Genomic DNA, 7096 nt, shown 5'->3' with positions numbered 1-7096 from the left:
AAACAGGGTGGATCACAAACTGAAACTAACCAACATGCATACCTCACATTGGTGTTTCTCTAACTTTGCACAAAGTTACATGTCAGCACCACCTGGTGTGCTGCCCGCTCATGTTCCCAATGTCACTAGCAGCTATGCATCACACTCTCCCCTTGGTGACGTGAAGGCTACATAAAACCACTGTCACACCTGTGAGGTCACAGTACGGCCTGGAGACTGAAGGGCTTTATCAGGATTGATGATAGTAGATTTTTCTTTGAGCTAAACGTTTGTTTTTCACGGTTGTACTACTCTTGGGGGGAAAATTGTGATAAAATCAACCTACAAACCTTAAAATAGAGCCATGAGCAAAAAGCAAAAATAAGTGATATATCTCCATCAAACACTAGAATACATTAAAATGAAAATATTTCTTACACTGTTTTAGTGGTTCATATTCTTACTTTGACTGTGTTCTTACTGTATGTGTGTAAATGTCTTGTTTCAAGTAGAAAGAGAATAGTGTTCTCAAATGGGGGTGAAATAAGAAAAACTTGTGGAGCTTTTTAAAGTAATAATATGCTGCAGATGCTGTAGGAACACTAAATCAGCATCTCTGGAGGTTGGAAAGAATCCATGAACTTAGACTTTAAACACTCACTTGCATCAAAGAATGAGGTAAAAAATAAAATTGGCCGGGGAGTTGTCAGGGGACATGTTGGATGACATGTGAAGGACACAAAATCTTAAAGCCTCCGACAGTCAAAGGCTTTCATCAAAGGGTCTTCCCCCGAGTCATCTAGAGTCATAGCCCCTACAGAACACCTTCTTCATTGCTCCTGTCACATCCTTGTTTCGCAGGGTGTAGATGAAGGGGTTGGCCATGGGGGTGACAATGGTGTAGAAGAGAGAAACAAACTTGCCCCGATCCTGGGAGTGGCTGTTGCTGGGCTGCAGGTAAGCATAGATGGCCGTGCCATAGAACAGGGAGACCACCATGAGGTGGGACCCACATGTCCCAAATGCTTTCCTCTGCCCTGCAGCTGACTTTATTCTTAAGACCACCTTGACAATCTGACCGTAGGAGTATGTAATCAATGCTACAGGAATGAGGAGAATGATCATACTGGCAAAGAAGGCCTCAGACTCATTCGTAGTGGTGTCAACACAGGCAAGCTTGAGCAGTGGAGGTATCTCACAAAAGAAGTGATCTATTTTATTTCTCCCACAAAGTGGTACCAGAAAAATGAGCAGTGTCTGCAATGAGGAGTTGGAAAACCCAATGAACCACGTTGCAGAAGCCATCAGGGCACAGAGACGAGGGTGCATGATCACCGTGTAGTGCAGGGGCCTGCAGACGGCTGCATAGCGGTCAAATGCCATCACCCCTAGAAGGATGCATTCTGTGCATCCCAACCCTAGAGAGAAGAACAGCTGAGCTACACAACCTCCAAAGGAGATGGACTTGTCTGCCCCCCTCAGATGGACCAGGAGCTGAGGGACAGTGCTGGTCGTGTAACACAGGTCCAGAAAGCTCAGGTTGGAGAGGAAAAAGTACATGGGAGTGTGAAGGTGTGGGTCCAGGCGGGACAGTGCAATGATGGTTGTGTTTCCCAGCAGGGTGAGCAGATAGAAGATCAGAAGAACCACAAAGAGGATTCTCTCCAGTTGAGGTCGGTTGGAGAAACCCAGCAGGATAAACCCAGTGAGAGAACTTCCATTTTTCTGGTCCATCCTTTCTTACCACATGTTTCCTGTCAAGACCAAGTATTTGGCAATTTTTAAAAGAAATCTTCAAAGAAATAAAAAGTTGGCAGGAGGTGGATCTATCATCTTATAAGACAGGCCATGGCATTTTTTAAGTACTTACTTAAATAAATGATGGATTCATGAAATTTGCCAACTAGTTCCAACTGAATTCCACATTACCACAAAAAAGTAAACAATTAATATTTAATATAAGAAAAATACAATAATGGACCTGGGTCTGCATCAGTCATAGGTACAAAAGGTCTTCCAATCTCAGTTTAGTAGGCTTAAAGAGCTACAAAAGTATTTGTACATTTCAGAGAAAATGGGAGTGAGGTAAAGGAGGGGGAGAAATAAAGAATAGTAAAGAGATGGAGAGAGAGATTCATTATGTTTCATATGTATGTCATAATTCCACACAATTGAAATGCACACATCACACATTATAGATTATAATACAAAATAACCTTGAAAATAAATTCAGTTATTGTAATTTGTGATCTGGAATATACTTATACAAAGAATTCAATTATAATCAACCTATCACTACTAGGTCTGCATATAATTATACATCAGGTTTCTATATGTGTATGTGTGTGGTAGTAAACAATTAAATAGTCATAGAGAAGTTGACAACACCACCATTCCAACAGTGTTTAACTTTTGTCCAAAAGATTTTAAAATTACCATATCAATTTAACAGGAACTCTAATAATTCATTGTCTGTGCAGAGTCCTTTGGAATCCGAACTGTAACATCAAGTGGTCAACACGTTCTTCTTCCTTCCACAGATTTATGTTTCACACATTACCAACTAGAATTCACAGGAAACTCTATGAGGAAGGAGGTTATTCCTTATCAACATTCTAATCAGAATAAACATGTTAAATAGCTATCCAACTGTGTATTCTATGTAAAAAGTATAATGCTTTACATCATTTCCCCTGATAAGATAATTACATTGGTAAATATATAGAGATAAAGACAGATACATTCTTAAAGCAATGACAGGTCAAAGAGCCATAATGCAAAACTTAATATAGTACAAGGAAAGGCATAAAGGAAAAAATACATATTGGTATTGACAATTTATAACATATTATCATATATATTAATAATATAATGTCAGCTCTAAGGCTCCAAGGCTCATATGATGACATTTTCATCCAGCTGCCTAGTACTAAATGAACATAGTAACATACTGACAAAAAAATGGCATCAGAAGATGAGTGTGTCAGTTCTATCATATCCACATGGATAGGCATCCAGTACATTCTTAATTCTTCCAAGAGTTTTAAGATCGAAATCAAGTTTAGGGGTAGACCCATTGATGTGTGAAAGAAATTGGTACAAAACTGGCATAAAAATTGAATAAAGGATGTAGTATTTCACACGTTTTTATGCCTCCTTTGATTTCCTATAAATATCGATCAGGGGTCTCCACAAAATAAAATCTATGTACAAACAATTTCTTAATAGAGTGAATTATAAAAGTATGTGAGGCAGTCTCAATGTGCAACAAGGAAGATCCCCTCACTCATACCTGCTCAGAAGAGCAAATACAAACAAACCACACTTCAGTCTCATGCACATACACACAAATATACATATATTTATCTGAAACACACTGCTGATGATTTTTTTTCATATTTTTTAAGCTTATTTATTTTGTGTGTGAGAGAGACAGAAAGGAGAGCAAGCAGAAGCAGGAGAGGAAGACAGAGAGATGAACAGAAAGAGATGGAGATAGACAGAGAGAGAATCCCTAGCAGCCTCCTTACTATCAGAGTAGAGCCCGACCTCACACCTGCGACATCATGATCTAAGCCAAATCGAGTTGGAGGCTTAACCAACTGAGCCACCAAGCTGACAAATGTTTAAATGTGCCTTATAAAGGAAACACTCACTAAAGTGAAGGAGGGCAAACATAAAATGCTAACTCATCCAAAAAACCACCAATATAATACTGCACCATTAGAAAAAAAAACAATATATTTTAACTTTATCATACCATTAAGGACTAGGAAGACAGTTGAGAAAAGATAAATCCCTGGTGAAATGAACTTCTATAAATTTCTTGCTGTTGTACAGGATTATATGGGTATGTGTGGGTTCCTATATATATATATATATGAAAGAATGTGGACCTCAACTGTCATGAAATTATGATACAGAAAAATCAGTTATAAAAATTATACGTAAATTATTACTTTACATACAAAAATAAATACTTGAAAAGGGCACACATTATATATAGAAAGGGAGTAAATATTATTAAAATAAAAATAGATTCTTAAAACAAGTGGCATTCTATGTAATGATTACCATCCAAAAAAAAGTATATAATTGAAATGACATCTCACAAGAATACAATTTTACATAGTAATTAAGAGAACAGGCATCAATGAAAGAGGTTAAATGCTTAGTACTGATGCACATAAGGTAATAGCGTAATACTTTACAGTTTGCATTATTGTTCAATACCGACACAAAATAAAATTTTAGTCCAAGAATAGTATTTCCACACTAGACGCTAAGTATGCACACTACACATATTTTAAAAACAAAACATCTCAACACAATGTCTCTATTTAAGACATTTCAAATATATAACATTCACTGATATATAAAACATATACACACTGCCCTACCCAGGTCCTGAATGAATCCTCAGAGAGTGCGGGCAGGATTTCCACGGCCTCAGTGCCAGGACTGAATTGCTACTGCTTTCATGATGCTTCCCTCTCATAGGGCTGAGCCTACCTCAGATATAAGAGAACAGGCCCCCGATGACAATGGAGGATGAGCAAATGAGGGGATGCAGCCATCATTAGACAGGAAATGAGAGAGCTGATGGACACTGACGCTGCTGCAGAGCAGGTTCTATGGAAGAAGACTGTGAAGGAGGAATTCCACTGCGTGATGTTTATTCAGGGAATGCCCTCAGGAGAAACAGGGTGAGGGAAGGAAAATGGAGCAGGGAATGCTGCTAAGCAAGGATGTGGTCTCCAGTGGAACAGAGCAGGAGCCTGATCCCAAGAGAAGCTGGACAGAACTCTCCAGTAGAGCCATCCATGTGTGATGGTAGAAATACTCTGTCCTCACTGCCCAATACTAACCCACTCTGCACCTGTCACTACCTGAGCATTTAAAATGTCCTAGCTAAGAAACTGAAGTTTACATTTTATTTAATTTTAATTACTTAAATGTAAATAGCTTCCTGTGCCTACTTACTAAAGCATTAGACACCACGGCTCTGGAGCATGAATTGCCTGAGATTCAGTCCTGCCTTGGCATTGCCAGCCGTTTGTCATCCCATAAGTCAGTCACTGGCTGTGAGCTGCTCCCACCGTATTCCTCAGACCGCCTGGCAATGTGGCTCCCTTCAGCTGAGAGCAATGCTCTTAAGTAGGGAATGGCTGGGAACCTCGGTTCCCACACTCATAACAAATAGGGTTTGGATTGGAGCACCAGCAGGTGAAGAGGGTCTGAGCAGGTCCCCAACAGTGTTCTTACCAGAGTCCATTCATGATTGTGTGCAAGGATGGAAGGACAGGACCTAGTGTACTTCACATGTCACCTCAGTGCAATCACACACACACACACACACACACACACACACACACACAACTTGTCGTTTTCCTAATTAATTAATTATGTAAATATTTAGGCTTCTTACTTTTTTCTTCATCATATTGCTATTTGTACTCGTGAAGGATCAGCTCTTCTTAACAATAAAGCCAAAATACAGATGCATTTTCACAATATTCACAAAATGGAACTTCCCTTTTCTAATTGTCAACAGGCATTTAAAAACTCCCTATATATTTTAATTATTTTGTGGTAACTCATAAGGGAGAAAATAAGCATTTAGAAAATATAAATACTGACAATGAGTTTGTGCATAGAGAACAAATATTGTCTTATTTCACTGACAATAAGAAACCAAAGGGAAAGCATGGAACCATGTAATTATGCATAAAGGGCATATTTTATGATCAATAAATGTGAATATTGAAGTTATTTTCCACACATGAATATAAAGGTATAATGAATGTACTAAAATAGAATGAAAGGTCCAGGAATGACATGGTGGCATTTCCAATGAACAATTTAATTTAGTTCCTCTATGTGGTGAATTCCATAGTCAGTCCTCCCATTAGACAATTGACCATATATGCAAATCATTTAACATTTTTGATTCAAGAACAATTATAACTGAAGATAAACTAATTTGCCCGTCCCTAGAGCAACACAGAGACCTAGTTCCATTATACTCACCTTTTTTTGCCTTCTCTGTCTGGATCTAAGTTATTTCCCTACTTCACTTCAAGATACTGCCTAAATACAGTTCTAGGGATTGGAACGAGGACATGTAGAATCATTCAGTGATCACAGTAAATGCAAAGGTTGACTATACCAGCACTAGCTCATCCATGATTTTTTCTTTAAAAAAGATCCTTTCTCATGATGGTACCAGAAATCTGCAGAAGTCTGTAGATGATGAAGACCATTGCAAACTTTCAGGATAATTTCCCAAGTACGATGACCTGCCTGGGTGACAGGAAGACCCTTATGACCAGGCAAGAGGCTGCTGTGACTCTGAGCTGTGGCTGTGCTGGCACAGAGAACCAAGTCCCTTTCCCTGCTGACCTCTCTGGGGAACATATGCCCCACACACTTAATTAGCTCATGTCATTGAGGTGCTCAGACATGGCAACCCTCAGGGACAATGGCTATGGAGGACAATGCCAGAGGAGACCAATCTGTCTCTTTTATTAGTTCACATACCTCACAGAAAACAATAACTCATTAGAGCTTTCCAGCTACCTTAGCTGCCATCTGTGAATGACCTATGTGGTTTACAAAACACTTAAGATTTTCCCTCACAATTGCCCAAAATATTTACACATAAATATATAAAGAAGTGGATGAATTCTTCATTTAATTTCATTTATAACCAAGTTACATGGCATCACAAAGCTAATAACTAGGCACATTCTAATCTTAAGCATGAATATACAGAAGGACCACCAAATCCTACAAACTTCTAACATTCTAGGGAAAATAAACCTCAAATCCTCTATAACACTGTAAAGTTTATAAACATATGTTTTAATGGTATGCTCAATTTAAAAAATTATGTCTTTGGGGGCGCCTGGGTGGCTCAGTCGGTTAAGCGTCTGGCTTAGGTTCAGGTCATGATCTCATGGTTTGTGGGTTCGAGCCCTGCATTGCGCTCTGTGCTGACAGCTCAGAGCCTGGAGCTTGCTTCAGATTCTGTATCTCCCTCTCTCTCTGACACTCCCCTGCTCGTACTGTCTCTCTCTGTCTCTGAAAAATAAACTAAAAACACTTAAATACATTT

General features: G+C 39.0%; 1 pseudogene; it reads right to left on the bottom strand.

Moving 5' to 3' along the window:
* Positions 1-774: 774 nt before the first annotated feature.
* Positions 775-1728, bottom strand: LOC115296221 (annotated as a pseudogene).
* Between the last annotated feature and the right edge of the window lie 5368 nt (positions 1729-7096).

Source organism: Suricata suricatta, chromosome 7 (assembly GCF_006229205.1).
Source record: "Suricata suricatta isolate VVHF042 chromosome 7, meerkat_22Aug2017_6uvM2_HiC, whole genome shotgun sequence".
Classification (NCBI taxonomy): domain Eukaryota; kingdom Metazoa; phylum Chordata; class Mammalia; order Carnivora; family Herpestidae; genus Suricata; species Suricata suricatta.
This window is presented reverse-complemented; position numbering and strand designations above follow the sequence as displayed.